The following is a 17,901-nucleotide window of genomic DNA, read 5'->3' on the forward strand; positions in this document are numbered from 1 at the left end:
CAAGTTGAAACCTCCATTTTGCAAGCCAATCCAGCCACCACCACTCCATCCTTGGTTCATACCTCACCACTCCAAAATATCTTTGCTCAAAACACCTCACCATTAACTCCCTTCACTATTGTTGCTGTTTCTCTCCAACCCAGCCTTCCAAATCCACCCATCTCCCAAATTAGTTCTAACATCTTTGGCCAACCTCAGCAATATACAACAGGGGTGCCACCCATGGGGCCAAGTAATCAACCTTTCATCACCCCCAGCTTGTTTACCTCAGCTCAGAACACAATTCCATCATTTCTACTAGGTCCTTGGAGCTTAGTGCCATCAGCCAAAAATCCACAAGCTACTACCCTCACTCCACAAAGGTATCAAACCCCACAAGCTACTACCAATGTTCTGCCAAGCTCTCAAGTGACCCAAGCTCCTACCACCACTCTACCAAGCTTTCAAATCTAGCCACCAAGCTATTGAACCCCATCAGTTCCATTCCCAAGCTTTCAATTCCCACCACCTCATCTACCAACTAATCCATTACCTCCTATTACCAACTATTTTTCTATGCCACTTCTAGGAGGAAATCCACCACCACCAACCACCAAATACTTGGTCTCTTTTGCCATGCAAATACCTTCCCAAATAGGGGCACAACCCACATATGTTGGTCAAACTCCTCAAATCCAAAGTCACGTTCCACAAGCTCCTCAATCCTTTCCCCAAGCTTTACAACCATCTTATACCTTACCTCCATAAAGAAATCCATTTATCCCATAGCCAACTTATGTTCCTCAATCCCAACCTCAAATCCAATATCAGCAGCAAGCCTCGCAACACATGCAACAATATGTGCCACCTCCACCTTAGCAACCCATCATCCACCATTCAGTTGCCCAAGTAGTGTACAATCCCTATCAACAAATTCCTCATAGCCATCCATATTCAGTAGCCCTATCTAGCACATACCTACCTTAGGGCACTCCTACATTGGGGGTACCCTAGCCATCACCTATCAATTCAAAATGGGAATAAATGAAGACAACTCTGAAAGCCATCGAAGAAGGGAATGATCCAAAGATATTCAAGTTTAAGACTGCATGTCCTTATCCATTAGATAGAGCCATTACTATGACTCCATTCCTCAAGCATTTTGAGATACCCAAGTTTGACAAATTCAGAGGAAAAGGAGATCCAGTCACCCACACCAAAGAATTCTATATGCACTGCCAAGAAGTGGCATACAATGACGTCTTCCTCTTGTGCCTCTTTCCCAAAAGCTTGGCCGGACCAACTCTTGAATGGGTTTATAGAATCCCATATGGCACAATTAAAAACTAAGAAAAAAGGTGGAGAAAGCCTTCTCGAATACCTACAAAGATGGAAAACCCTTACCACCCACATATCCTGCACCTTGCCAGAGCGCCATTTAGTGAAAATGTTTATTGATAATGCCCATCCTAGCTTGGCTCACCACATGATCATGAACTATTTGCAGACCTATAAGGATATCAAAGAGAAAGGAATGATCCTTAAGCAAGGACTCATTAAAGATGGTGTGGTCAAGATTTACAAGGAGGCCAACCAAAATCAATCACATTCTAGAGACAAGTCTAGGTATTGGAACAAAAACAAGCATGTTGCAATAGATGGGGTTACTGATACAAGACATGTGAATATTGTTGGTCCTTCCCAAAATTAGTCCAACCCACCGTATCAACCAAACAATCAACAAGCTATCAACTACCAACAACAGAATCACCAAAGCTATCAAAGCCACAATTCAAGACCCAACTTTCAAGGGTCTAGGAATCAAGCTAATGCCATCAATGTGCTACAGGACCAAAGCCCAAGTTCCAACCTGCACCTCAAAACTATATGCCCCTTGGTGAGCCATTGGATGTCATTTTTGAGAATTGACTAGGGAAAACCTCATCGAATTTCCTCCTACCCAACAAATCAACCCAGGCCAATCCAAAGCTGCATGGTACAAAGACAATGAGTATTGCAAATTTCATAGGGTAAAAGGTCACACCACCCTCAGATTCATGAAATTGAAAGATTATGTGTAGGACCTCATTGATTGGAAAGAAATCACTGTTGGTGCCCAAACCTCTCCCAATGCAAGCTTACAGATCTATCAAAATGCTTTTCCTCCTCACAGCAACCAAAATCCTGGAAAAGCACCTATCCAAACCAACACCAACAACCACCAGTCAAACCAACAGCATGACAAGAACAATGACCACACTTCATCCTACATAGACTATGGTAGCCTCATCAGTTGTATATATGAAAAAGAGCCTTCTCTCAATGTTATCAATATCCAAGGACCAAACAATGAGTGTGTAGTCACCACTAGAAGAGCGCGATTAAACATCATAGCCCCATCAGTCCCGTCAGCACTATCAACCCCATTAGTATCATCATCTCCGTCCAAAAACCAATACAATATCTTGGAACACCTTGGGAACATGCCAGCCCAAATCTCTATTTTAGACCTTCTCTACACCAATCCTCTATATAAAGACATCCTTGAAAGTGCTCTCATAGAATCCCATGTCCCTTCAGATATTAATGTGACTAATTTTCGTAATCTTGTTGGACACCTTTCATCCTCATGTGCCCTATCATTCAAACCCACTGACATACCCATTGCCGAGATAGATCACACCCTTCCACTTTGCATAGCCATCATGGTGTGAAGAGAAGAATGTACGATACAAGCCTTGTAGAGGCATGGTGAAATTCAATGTGTGTGAGTTGTATTGACATGAAAAATCTCCTCTTGACGAGCCCACCTTCACCCAATGTTCTTATGATTCCAGTGGTGAATAAATGTGTAAACCTTGGAGTGGAGTATTATGTGGTGTCTTGTAAGTTTCTCATGCATTATCATATGTTGTATGTCTATGTATCCCATTTTGATCTTGTTTCCCATACTCAATGTGTAGCTTCATAGAAGCCTAGGATGCAATGTGAACCTCCATGGTTCCTAGTGTTTGTGTGTGTAGGTTTTGTGATGATGGATTCCATGAAGATATTAGGGTTTCACTCTTAGACAATGTTGAAAGCTCAAGTGTGTAGAGAAACAACCCTTCCCATGTTATCACCAATGGTGTTGTGATGATTAAATCTCCATTTTGTTTTTATGTGGTGTAAAGTGATATCTTCCATATTAATGAATATTTTTAAAAATGTGTAAGGGAGGATTGATAAATCGTATATAGTTCTCTTGTAAGGAAATTTTCATTGTGAGTCTCACATTATGAAATTTGATGTACTATGAAGAGGTTATGAAATGAGACCCTCCTTCTTATGTTGACTATAAAACACTTGGTAGAAATACTCCATAGTTGTTGTGTGGAAGATTATTATGGATTTAGTTGGTTTGATTCAAAACATAGATGGTTGATTGTAAAATTTATATGTTATGAAATGGAAGAAAATTGTCATATTTTGATAGTTCATTTCATGTGTTACTTGCTAGATGTAAATTTGTAGAATTTGATTCATAAAGCTTAAATTCAATAAGTTAATAGACTTCCATAGAACTCATAAGAAGATGCATGTATTAGTATGTAAAGATAGACATTAAACTTAATACCTGAAAACAATCTCATGTCACAAAACACCTTAGCAAGGAGACAGGATGAGTAGGAATTCATAGTATGAGACATCATAAAATAATAGGCTTGTATGTGCATAGATTACTCTCTAGATTTTGTATGGGAAAGAAAAATAATTATTCCCCCTTGTTATAGTCTAACATTTTATTCAAAGGGAATATTCTTAGGACCTTGTGCATAAAATAATCATTAAAAAAATGCCTTGGCCTGGAAAAAGACTCAAAAATAAATGAATAGCTAGTCCTAAATGTCACTAATTTATAAACTGTATATATATATATATAAACTATGACTATGACCATAAGAATTCTAGACAACTACTTAAAAATAGTAAGTATCCTAATGATAAACTCTTCAAAATAATAATAAAATTCAAAAAAATAAAACAACAAACAAAAAGAACAAGGGCCAAGGTGGGTGGCCATATACCAAGGCAAGGGAAAGTCCCATTCCAAATCATACCTAGAAAACATTAAATCTGAGGCCCCCACCATCCCCTACGTATAATGTCCTTGGTAGGACTTGACACTTTCAAAAAAAGAAAATCCACTCTTGTCCCATGTGATTACCACATTCCAATGTATTCCTTTCTCCTTAAAATCCTAGGTGTTGGGAGGTAGGAAGGACCTTTTAAAACAATGCATAAATTTCTCCTTACATCTTGGTTAAAGTGCTATGATGGGCCTTCTTTAGGAATTTAGGCCCCCCCCTCCTCCTACATCATGTGATCCAAGGTGGGGCCATGATTTGGGTAAGAATATGGCTTAAGCTAAGGTTAAGTGTAGATTTAGGACATTTAAGGTGCATATTTAAGATGCTAAGGGTAGATTAAAGGTGTTAGGGAGTAAATGGGTGTTAGGAAAATAAAGTATGTTTGTTCATTTATTTTGTTTAATTTGTGGCATGTGTAGGAAAATAAGGTGTTCTTTTATTAAGTGGTTTGCTTTTATTAGCATGTTCAAGGTTAGTTGTTTTATGACATGTGTTGGTAGTTAGGAAGCATATGCCTTGGTTTAGAATTATAGTATAGTTAGTATCACATTAAAGTATGATACTTTATTCTAGGTGTTTTGGTCACCTTATATATTTGGTGTAGTTATGATTAGGGGTTAACTAATAATGTATGTTATTAAAAAAAGAATAAATAGGAATTCATTTTATTAATTAGGATTATTAGGATTTATCTAAGAAATTATAAAGTAACTATGTTATAATAAATAGACATTTTATTATAGGATTAATATAGTAATTATAAAGTAACTAAATTAGATATATGTATTAGTAGATGTATAAGTATATGTAATGGTAATAATTAAAGTTGTAAGGTGGTTGGTATTAATACAATTTAGTAGGTGATAAGAAATTTGGGTGTGGTTTAAAATTAATGTTTGTAAGTTAGGAAGAGATGTGAATGTAGTTAAAGTCTATTAGTAGACATTTAACATTTTAAACAAATATAGATTCTTTGATTGTAGTGAATCAATATGGAACGGTAGGATTTATTTATTAACAAATTTGTAAGCATATGTTTTAGCAATGGTTAAGTAGTTGGTAATTAGGTAATTATTTCTAGTAGAAACATAAATTTGCTAAGTGGAGGAATAATCTAAGAATTGTAATTCTTAATTGAAGTTTCACATTACCTTATTTATTTTCATTAAAAAAAAATGTTATATTTTCTATACAATACAAAAGGATTAGTAATTCGTAATACATCATATAATTTGAAGTATGAATAAATGATAAACAATTTGAAATACCTAGTGGTAAAAGATCTTCAGAAAAACCAGTATGGAATGATTATAACCACACCAATGTAGAAGTTTGTGGTTCACAATCACATAAGTAATGACTCACTTCAAGGATTAGATGTGACTTTTTATATGATATCATTAGCTAGTTATTAGGTCATACCTCTCAATACAAATAGAACATTCAAACAAGTAAGGATTGATACATAATACTTCTAGTTCACCTTTAAAACAAAATTCATTAGGGCATGACATGTATAGAACATATACTTGACTAGATTTAAGACATCTAGGTGTGCATACACAAACTTCAAGGTTAGGTCATTATTATACATTTTCCCCGAATCTTGATGAATATCTTCATCACCAATACTTTCTATCTCTAAGTGAATATATCTTTTGCCATCCTCAACATGTAGCACATTCTTCAAAACTTTTGAAAATGTGGCCATGGGTCATCTAATAGTGAGACAAATAGATACTTCTCAAATACACATTGTGGTCTATCACTTACATCATACACATTCTAACTAGCCACTGAATTATAACTATAAATATTGAAAAACTAGATTCAAACTTTGTAAAATACCTTAAAATTGTTATTTAGGGCTTCTACAACTTTCCACTTCACAACCTTGACTTCACACTTCAATTTTCTATCAAATTGCTCTTCAATTTGCTCAATACACTTTGCATGAACAAATGGCTCATACAATCTTGTTTACAATCCTTAAATCATTCCAAATTAAACTATGCATTAAATGTGTATCTACCAAAAAATCAAATACTATCTTTTTTTACCATTAAGATTGATTTCTCAATTCCTGCTCACTGCAATCATACCTAGACTTGCACACTTGACCATAGCCTTCCCTCTATGTTCTTAACCTCTTGCTAACTGCACAACTTCCAACTCTCTCTAACATCAGTTCCAGCCAACTAATGCACTGCGTCTACTGAAACTTCTTAATTAAAGTAAGATAAGTTAGAAACAATCCCTAACTTCAATGTCTTATTAGGTGCATCAAAATATTATTCCTACAAAACTATATAAGAGATTTCTAGATCTGTAGTTGTCACAAATGCTTCTTTGGATTCATTAACATGTTCCTTAATTGCCTCCTTCTGATTGTTTTCAATGCCATTATCATTCCTTTTATCTTTTCTATTGTTGTTATTTATGTTATTAAGATTCTTATTAAAGCTCCTTCTATCCATTTTACAATATCTCATTGTATATCCAAAGTTATTACATAACTAACATATAGGCGCATTTCTTCTCTGATTAGTTCCATTCTGATTCTTGAGTGCTCTGCAATTCCTTGTAATGTGTCCAAGATTATTGCACTCGCAACATAAAAACTAGTTATTCTCTCCATTAGATTTCTCTCCATCATTGGATTTATTTTTTGATCTTCATCTTTCATTACCTCTAGGTTTAGTATTCTTAAACATTCTTCTATTTGCATTATTACCATCAAACTTAGGTTTCTTACATTCTACTACCTTATGTCCATAACCATGAAAATTATAACAATATAAATTAGTAATAGATTTAAAAGACTCACCTATGCAATCTCTTTTAATTTGTGCAACTTCATTACATAGGAAGCATCTAGCTCTGAACTCATGTATTACTTCCTTGGATGGTTCATCATGCTTAATTTTATCAAGTTGTATTTTCTTAGGTTCATCAATCTTTCCTGAAAAACCAATTAATTCTAATCCCTTTGATACTTCAGTAGATGTGCTTGATTCTACCTTACTTAGTTTAGATTACTTAGGGGATTCAATAATTGGATCTAGTTCTCTTCTAATTTCAAATTTCTTTGTTGATTTCTCTCCAATTAGATATCCAAGTCATGTCTTGTGATAAGAAGATCTCTAGTACAATATATGTTAATCTATCTTCTCACTACTGGAATAAAGTTTCTCTAACTATTGCTTAGCTTGTTTCAATTCTCTTTTCACAATAATATTGTACTTTACTAATTTTGCATGCTTAATCTTGATAGTATCTAGTTCAGATGTAACTTGACTTAACTGAGATCTAAAGTATGCATTCTTAGTTTTCAATTTAGGTTCATTTTTTCCATAATTTTTGTTAAGACTCAACTTAGTTTCAACAATTTTCAGCTCATGTTTCAAAATCTAATTTTCTTTCTAAAGATTTCCTACTTCATCATTGTCACTAGTCTGTGTAATTGATTCCTTTCTAGATTTCAACTCATCAATCTTATCTTTTAACTTGCCAATAAAAACATTTGCATCTTCATACCTATCTTTTAGGTTATCTCTTTCTTTAGTAAGAAGTTTAATCTTCTCAAGAGCTTGTTCAAGGTTTTTCTTCAACTGTTACATATCTTTAAGAATCTTACTCAAGCTATTAAACTTATTTTGAGTAATTTGGCTCTAATACTAATTTTTAGAAATAGATAATACTTGGGGGGGTGGCGGGCTGGTGGGGGGTGAATAAGTATTTTACAAACTTTGTCCGACAACTAAATATTGTTAATTACTTTATAACTTGCATATGAAAGTAGACCAACAATGTTGAACAATAAATATAACCATGCACATAAAGAGCTCACAATACCATTACTTTTTAACTAGGGAAACCCTGGTGGGGATGATTCACTAAACAATAGGATTCTATTAAGGATATTGACTCTGTTAGGAGTCTATGAAGTACATATAGTGTCTCGAGTCCTTTGTAGAGGACTAGGCCTTGTTAGAAAAATCAACCCTATTAGGAGTTGTTTTGACTTTGTTAGGAGTTGGTAGATAAAAAACAATGTATGCAAGAAGAGCCCACTCCCCTAACATGCAATTACACAATTTAGTTCTTCACAAGAATAGATATACATACAATACTTTTTGTTTGTTGTATTTCACACTTTCTCTGATCATACATCATATGTAGTTCACATATCATCAATCACGAATATTGTGTAGATCATATGTAACATATTACATCATATATCCCATACATATGTTTCTCACTTATATTTAGAAGATAAGATATTTACTTATACATTGCATCTTCATAATTTTTTACTTAATTGGCCTTCATGTCTTCACATGCTTGACATAATATTAAATAACTTATGGAATAATATCCACATAGTCAGCTCATCATTACTTAATAATTATTTTGTCACCAAAGTAATTCCTCAAGTTGTATAGTCCAACTCTTTGCTATGCTATGTTCTATTATGTAAAATGCCCATACTGGTATTTCAATCATAAGTCATGTCATACTATCTTTGCACAGTTGTGCACTGGTACATGTAATCATGACACTATCATAGCACTTCCCTTCACTATGCATAAGCTAACTCTAAATAATTTGTCTATACACATTACATCTATTCACTATGTTGTTTCAAACTATCTAATACTTAGACAATTTTCTATCTCTAAATATATAGATGAAATGTTGAATACATGCTGCCATAAATGACAATCATCAATACATCTATCTAACCATATTGCCATTAAAAACCATGCTAGCCAAATTAGAGAAAAAATAATTATGAAAATAGAAACACATGCTCCAAATCTTAGTTTGGAAATCAAAGCAAGAATTCAAGGACTCAAGTACATTTAGACAATTAGACAAAGAACAAAGGAAAAGGAAAAGTGGATATTGAGAAAGTGAGGAATGAAATGAACTAAAAATGAAAAAAAAACTAGAAGATTGAAACAATGGAGTTAATGGAGCCGAGGTGACCCAATCCAGTGGAGAAGGTGATCATGTCATCTCTAACTAAGAAAAAGAGGTATTATGGAATTATATTATTAAATGATACATCATACAATAGTTCCTTACATAAATGTGTGCTAAAAGTTCATATCTTCATATATAAGATGTATGAGAACAAAATTTGTGAAAGGCTATAAAGTATCAGTATATTGTCTATATTACTGAGCATTGTAACATAAACTAGGCATTCAAATAAAGAGCGAAGGATATGAAAGAGACCGATTTTTTGTTCTAGCTAGCTTCCACCCAATGAAAGAAAAGATTAATGGAAGCCTAATCATTGAAAAGATGAGGTATATAATAGATATCAAAGACAATATTTCATACCTTGCATCTAGATTAAGAAATCGATAGATAAAGCAAAATTCAAGCAACAAATAGAGATTTTGAGGAGTGAATTGAACAAAAAGGTTGAATGAGAGCATGATTGAGTGTTGAATATCCATAGAAATAAATACAACAAACCCTAGTTATGATCATGGAAGATTCATCAACCACTAGAATGAGTCAAAAGGTTAGTAAAGTTCAATTATTGATGTGTGATGCGTATCCTCCACCTAAATTTTGTGATATTCCAAAAATTGGTTTTAAAGGAGACTCAATGGGTGTGTTATCTTCGATACCACCTAAATTCATCATGATTCATGATGTTAGAAGTTGCAACATGTGAAAATTTAGGAGACTATGAGATCACAAAATGAGAAGTTGTGTGATGAAGGAACCTTGAAGGATGAGTTTAAGATTGTTGAAAGGAAAGGGTTAAGTCGTGCCCTAGAATTTCTAAGAAATTTTAGAATGGAATGGGTCAAAGTTTTTTTAAGTAGAATTCATGATATGAAGTATAGGTTATAGGATCGACTAGTTGAAATCACAAAGATGTTGATGCATAGGGTTACTAGATATCCAACCCTAGATAGGAAGAAATGTTGGATTTTACAAATGGGAAGATTTACTTCTGAGAGGGGGTGGGGGGGTGGGGGGGGGGAGGTTGAATCAAAAGTAACTAACTTTAGTCTTTTTAAAACTTTTTAGATGAGATCATTCACATGCATCTAGATTATCTAGTTAATTTAAAAGTAAAAACACACATGAAAATAGATAACACAAGATTTGGTCACCCAAAAACCATCCAAAATGAGAAGGTAAAATTGGGGTGGGGATGACACCCACAAATTATCACTACAACAATATGTAACTATTTAAGGTTACAAAGTTTGACAACTTCCAATGGTCTGCCCTATGAAAGGCCTACCCTATTAAAGGCTTTACACTCTATTAAAAGTGACCTATTTAAAGGATTTACAAACACTCACTTGGAATGTTACCTTGTTAAAGGATTTACAACCCTGTTATGGATCTACAATATGGCTGCTAAACCAACCTATCATCATAGGATTTCCATTCCTAATACAATGGCTAGAAAGTATTAGAATGTGTTGACCTAATGACTTACAATCTTTAATTTTTGATTCCAGATCCTTGTTTTGCTTAATCTAATCTAATCCTTCCTGATCTGATATGTCTCTCCTTGAAGTGTTGATGCTCTATTCTTAACCAACTAAATTCTACAATGCTACTCTTCCTTCTAAGTCCTTATAACCCTCTAAACTTCACTAGCATTCTCCCATACAACTCTCACAGCTTACCAAATTATGGGGTATTGTCCTCCTTTTAAAGACTTCGAAGACTTAGGGTTAGGTATGAATATACAATCAATATTCATCCATCTTTTTCCACTCAATTCTTTCACTTTTCCTATTGGTTGCATGCCTTCTCCATTTTTCTTATTAGCTATTGGTTGATTACATAGAGAATGTAAAAGATTCAATATTATCTTTAAGATCCTTCAAGATTCATCCTAAGTTGGCTCAAAAATGGTTTACATATGAGTTTGTGAAGACACAAACTCATATGTTGATTCTATGTTACTTAGCATTACTAATTGCTAATGCTTGGCACATATAGGATTTCTATCTTGCTCGGCTCCTATAGTAATTTTGTCTTTCTTGCCATCTATACTTTTCTCAGTACATATGGTTACTCAACATCTATAGTGACTCAACACTTGAAACTTGCTCAGTACCTAAAGTTCACTTGGCATCTATTGAATTTTTAGCTTAGCACATACTATAGATCAACATCTATATTATACTTGGCACTGAATTGAAAAATTGGTTAAGTGTGTTGACACTGAATTGTTAAAACCAATTTGAGACCAACAATCTCCCCCTTTGACATGAGTGGAAAAAACACTTAACTAAACATTATGAATCTAATCTTTATGAGTATAATACATATTCCATTTGGCATATGTACAAAACTTCAAAAACTTGTTCAAAATTTTGTAGAAGACTATATACCTCAAAAACATGTAACTCCCCCTAAGCTGATGTTCCATTTATGTATCCAAAATTTCTTAAGCTAAATTTGTCTCATGCTAATGTTTCTGATACTCTTTGCCTTGTCTACTCTATTTCTATTCTGCGTCTACTCCCCCTTTCACACATCTCCTTGTAGTTTGGTATCCTTTTGGCTTTATTATCTCCCCCTTTGGGTACATCTCCTACTTTGGATCTCATTTATTTATTATCTCCCACAAAGTATTATATCTCTCCCATTCTTATTAACTCCTCTCTTTATTATATCTCCCCCTTTATCTGCACAATGTATTATCTAACCCTTTTGACACTTATGTCAAAGAGTCCTAAGAATGAATGAAATATTTAGCCAAAAATGTTTTATTTACCTCCATTATTATCTTCAAAGAAGAAACCCAATTGTCTAAGGCAATTTCCAATGCTTTGTGATGGATGGTTGTCTTTTCTTTTACAAGATGTACAAGGCCTTCTAATGTAGAAATATTTGGATCTTTCTTTAAAACATTTTCTACATAGGCCACTTCTTTATGCAAAACTTCCATGTGTGGGGTGATGACAGACTGTATCTGTATTAATTTGGCCTTAATATTAGCCTCTTATGTTGTTAGTACAACTAATTCTCTTTGAATGTGAAGCATTGTGAAAAAATACTTCTCACTTTGAGTTGGATCCTTTGGTAGTTGTATGCTTGATATCTTAAGGTTCCTTTCCAAGCTCAATATTCTCTGGCTAGTCTCTTGTGTGAAGTATGAAGAGTCACACAGTTTGGAGTACAATGAGAATATGTTCTCAAGTATTATTTTCACTTTCTCAACCTTCTTAGCTAGTTCCACTTGTGATAGTGTTATTTCACTAGATATATTCTCATTTACCTTCATTTGAAATTTCTTCTCAGACCATTCCAATAATTTAACATTAGTATCTAGGTCTTCATTTTGTACCTGGACCACTATGTTGGATAGTTGCTCCATGATGGGCTTTCTTTCATCAGGTACTATAAGGCTAAATGCATCAAGGAAGTTGTCTTTGATTTCTATTAGTGCTTTCCTTTGTCTATACTCATTCCTAAGTATCCCATGCTTCTTCTTCTTCTCAAATGCCTCTTGCACTTCATTGATCTATGCTAAGTTCATTGTCTTGTAGTCATAACTTGGTGTGACTATTTCTTCATCAAGTGAAGGGTATACATAATGAAATACCCTTGCTATCTTGGTGGAACTCAAACTTGGTACTAATATTTGAAATGGTACTACATCAGTGTTTGATTGTTTGTTAAGAGTCCCTATACTAGGAAAATTAACCAATGTCTGTATTGCCTCTTACTCTCTCTCCTTAGCAATTTTCTCCTCTTCCTTGTCTTCTTCTCTTCTACCTTGATCAATTATGATGATTAGAGGAGGTTCACCTTGGCTTTGTGTTGTAGGATCAATGGTATCTTTCTGTCCTATTTTCTCCTTTGTTTTCTCCTTGACAGTTGAAGATTTTGTAGCTGTGGAATCAACCTTAGCAGTTGCATCTTGGGTTTTTTTCTTTTGTGGTTGTCCTCTTGTAGTTGTAGGAGGTTGTGAAGGTGGTTCTTTTGTATTCACCTTCTCCTTAGTTATTTCAGCTACAACCTTTTGCAATTCATCTATACTCACCAAAACTAGATTTGTACACAATTTTGATTGTAAAGTTATTCGGTGAAGGATCTTTTTTAGATCCTCTATAGTCAGTGGATTGATGTGCCAACTTGAGGTGTTGGGAACATCCTTCACAATTAAATTTTTGGAGATGTAGGTGCTAGATGTGGAGGACTAGGTGGTGGCAATTGGGTGTCTCAGACACTCTATTCTTGTTGTTGCTCTTCAACTGTTGCTATGTCACCTTTCCGTTTCTCTTTCTCCATTGTTACCTCTTCCCTCTTTTTCTCTTCTTCTTCCACCTTTTCATTCTCCTCTTGTTCCTCATCATTTCTTCCCTCAAAGGGATCTTCTTGTCCTTGATAATAGTTAGCCCATAAATCAATTTCCACATTTGTGTGGACTTCTTTACAATATCCTCAATCTTATTTTGTAGAATGTTGAAGGCTCTTTATTTGGGTGAAAATTTGCTCCCATGTTTCTTGCTAGCCTTACTTATTTGACCTTTATTAAGGTTAGACATTATATGAGCCAATGTTAACTCTCTTATTTCTTTTTCCATATTTAAGAAACAGTGCCATTTATTTTCTACTATTGAGCTTAGCTCCTTAGGCATAGAATTATCTAGTTCAAGTGGAGTAGTCTTGAACTTGACCATCATAGTGTAGATAGATTCTTCCACTATGTTATGCTCCTCTCTACTCAACTTATTAAAATCAATGGTCTTTAATCTAGTTAAATCTACATTATCCCTATTGTTATCACAAACATTTTCAAGATAAGATTTGTTGGTGTCACTTACCACTCTGAATTGATCATTATCTGATTTTGTTCTTTCTTCATCTAACTCTGGGGGTGGCACATATTTTCTTCTCTTCTTCTCTGTTCGCCCTCCTTTCTCTATGGCTTTTTGTTTCTCCTTTTCCTTTGCCACTTTTTTTGTTGCCCTTGTATCTACCCTTGTGGTAGGCTTGCTTGGGCTTGGCTTAGCTACTTTCTTCCTCCCTTTGGGCTATGCAACAAGTTGTTTCTATGCCTTTCTCTTCTTAGGTTCTACTTCTGGTGCTTCCTACTCGACACCATCTTCTTCCTTAGCATCTTCACCCTTGCATTGGGTTAATGCAACTGGTCCTTGACCTTGTTCATCTTCATCATCATTTGCTTCTCAATCTTCTTCTACCTGCTTTGCCTCTATTGTACCTTCTCTGAATTTGGATTTGAGTTTCTTCACTAGTTTTTCCTTCTTCTTCAACGTAGAAGTTGTCTTTAACTCCATATCTACTTTTGGTCTTACCACATCATAAGTTCCAAAATGTGGTGCACTCTTATCCACTTCTTCTACCAGTAATGTTGTTATGGCTTCAGATGCCCCATCAATGTTAATTTCATATCCAAGAGGTCTAAGCCATCTAACACTTGGTATGGCTACTTGAATATAGGTATAATCAATATCTACAAGTAAACATACATCATTTACATGTTGCTCCACTAATGAAATAGGTATCCTCAATCTTTGTTTCATAGATTTCTTGAAATCTTTAAAATAGATGGTCATAAGTGTTTGAAAATTAGCTCCCATTTGTTCAATATATTCATTTACTTGAGCAACAGTAGACCTATTGGTTTTCAAAATGACTTTACCAAAGGATGGGAATTCATTTTGTACATCGAAAAATATAAATATCAAAATTGCACCAAATTTGCACTATGCTCCCTTAGTTCTCCTTATTGATCCTAGATTTTCATTGATTTGTTGCAATTGCAATTCTGCAAGATCGTAAGTATGATCCTTTTTGACTAGTTTGTAACCAACATCCACTGCAATGCATGGTACACTATTGAGTTTGCTAGATTGGTAAAACTTGTGAGAAATAACCCTAATAGAAAAGTCAAAAAGAGGATCTTAAATAGTATCTATAGTCATTCCTATCTTGTTCCATTTGGCTCCTGTGTTCTTCTCAATGGCTTCTTTTGAGTCACTCCTAATAGTATTTGGTCCATCTAGGGTTGGATACCCTGTCACTCTATGAATAATCCTCTTTGATATCTTTATTGGGCCATCTTCTAACCATAAAATACCATCATGAATCTTTCTTAATACTATTCTGATCCATTCAATTTTGAAGATAGTGGGGAATTCTAGGGCATGAGTTAACCCTTCTTCTCAATGATTAGACACTCTTCATTTTATACTCCATTTTCACACAACCTATCATATGCTTCTCTCATCTCCATATAACCTATGGCTCCAATCTTACAATTGTAACATCTCCTAACATCCTGGACCATAACTACCTTAGGAGGAATCACAAATAGGGCTCTAGCTAGGTCGTTGTTATAAGCAACTTCAAGGATTGGCTAGAAATTAGGTTGTTTAACTTCGTTTGACACTAGTTGGACTTCAAACAGCTCTTTCTACTATGGTTTCCTAGAACTAGAGGCCATTTCTTCTATCTAGGGTTTTGAACATGAAGAAATTTAAAACTCTGTAGCTTGGCACTAGTGTAAATACCTTGAAATCGATGAAACTAAGCTAAATCTCTATTGAAATTGGCTCAAATATTGGATTCTTTGCTTGGAAATAATTCTACACTCTTCTTCATATTTTCTCTTTGTTTGTGATGAGGAAAAATGGTTCAAACTAAGATCATATACCCTTATTTTGTAGCATTTAATGCTTAGTGCATTTACAACTATCCACTCAGCTTCTTAAGCATTTCTACATAACTCAACTTCTATTGATTTTCAATCACTCAGCTTCCACTACCAACTCGATTGCAACTAATCATTTGGCTTCTACTAACTTTAGCAATCAACTCAGCATGTACTAGAATTTTACTCGCCATTTGAAGGCAATTTTTCTTACTCGGCAGTACTGGTGAAAACTTGATGTTTTAACTTTGCATCTCTATTCATTTTGATATCTCCTTTTCAATACTTGCTTTTCTTGGAACTAATGTATGATAAAGCTTTGTTTATCATTCCCACATACCTTCTTTTTCTTAGTTGGATGAAGTGTGACAACTTGACCTTTTAGGTGAAGTGATCCCTTCATTGGATGTGTTGCTTCCATCTTTCTTCTTCCAAGTCTTATTCATTTCTCCTCTGATGTGTTCAACATTTACTTTCCTTTTTCCTTTGTTAGACTTTGAGTTAGGTTCCTTTGACCTTGTTGGACAATTTCTACTGATATGACCAATCTTCAAACAACTAAAACATGTGGTTTGACTCAACCATCTACTGTAGTTTTTAATGAAGTGTGTTCTTATACAATTTTCTAGGATGTGTCCATATTCCTAATAGTAGTGATAGCTATACTTGGTGTTGTAGTCCCAATTATAGTGATGTCCATGATTGTTTTCTCTTACTAGTTGATTGGGTATTGACATAGGCTTTTATCTGCACTCAAAATCTCTATGTCCATACTTAACATAGGCCAAGGAGTGAATAACTAGGGCCAAAGACTCACCCAGCTATCCAAACCACCCTAAAAGAGTTAACACAACATAAGAAAACACAAGGAACAACAACCAAAGGAGGAAGAAGAGTGAAATACTTTTATTGATTCTTTAAAATATCTTCATACATGCTGAGCTATAAGACCTTTTGGGTTTTGGCCAATTAAAAATAAATTAAGGACTGCTAGGCATATGAAGGAACTAGACTGCTGGGCACATGAAAGAACTAGATTTTTAGGCACATGAAGCAACTAGACTACTAGGTACATGAAGGAACTGCTAGGCACATGAAGGACTACTAGGCACATGAAGGACTTCTAGGCACATGAAGGAACTACTAGGCACATGAAGGAGTGCTAGGCACATGAAGGTACTGCTAGGCACATGAAGGACTACTAGGCACATGAATGACTACTAGGAACATCAAGGATTTTTTAGGCACATGAAGGACTACTAGGCACATGAAGAATTGCTAGGTAGATGAAGGAGTTTTTAGGCACATGAAGGATTTTCTAGGCACCAACTTGTAGAATGAACAAAAATGAGCAGGATAACAAGGACACCTAGGATGCTCCTACATCAGACAATCGAGGTTGAAAGCAATGATTCTCCTAAATTATTGAGATGTCATAGCCTGAGCTAAATCCAACTCAAATTGAGAAATCCATGAAGCATCTTTAATAGGTCTATTCTTCCACTTCACCAAATATTCATAGTAATCTTTTCATCTTGTGCTCTTGCCAACTCTCTAATCCAATATCTATTCAACTACTTCAATTTGCTTCTTAGGATAATCATATGATACAACAACTTCATCCTCTAACTCATGATACTTATACAAATCATGAATATTGAATATAGGAGATATATCCATGTCATCAAGTAACTCAACTTCATAAGCATTACCACTATCTTTGAACTTCTTCAAGATCTTACAAGGTCCAAATTTCTTCATCTTCAGCTTGCTATATGTTCCAACTACGAATCTTCCTTTCTTCAGATGAACTATCACCTCATCACCAACTTGAAAATCATGGTGTCTTCTAGACTGATTAGCATTCTCCTTATACTTACGATTAGTTTGTTCCAACCTCAACTTCACTTCCTTATGCAAAGACTCCATAAAATCAACAAATTCTTCTCGTACAATGCTTCTATTTTTTTCACCAGCAACATCTCTCAAATCTGATATACCTTTAGGATGCATTCCAATAAAATTCTCAAAAGGTGTCTTCCTTGTACTCCTATTCATAGAATTATTATATGCAAATTTATCTTGTACCAATACCATCTCCCAATTACTTGGGTT

Source organism: Cupressus sempervirens, chromosome 6 (genome assembly GCF_028749045.1).
Source record: "Cupressus sempervirens isolate cs-2001-9-10 chromosome 6, ASM2874904v1, whole genome shotgun sequence".
In the NCBI taxonomy this organism is placed as follows: Eukaryota; Viridiplantae; Streptophyta; class Pinopsida; order Cupressales; family Cupressaceae; genus Cupressus; species Cupressus sempervirens.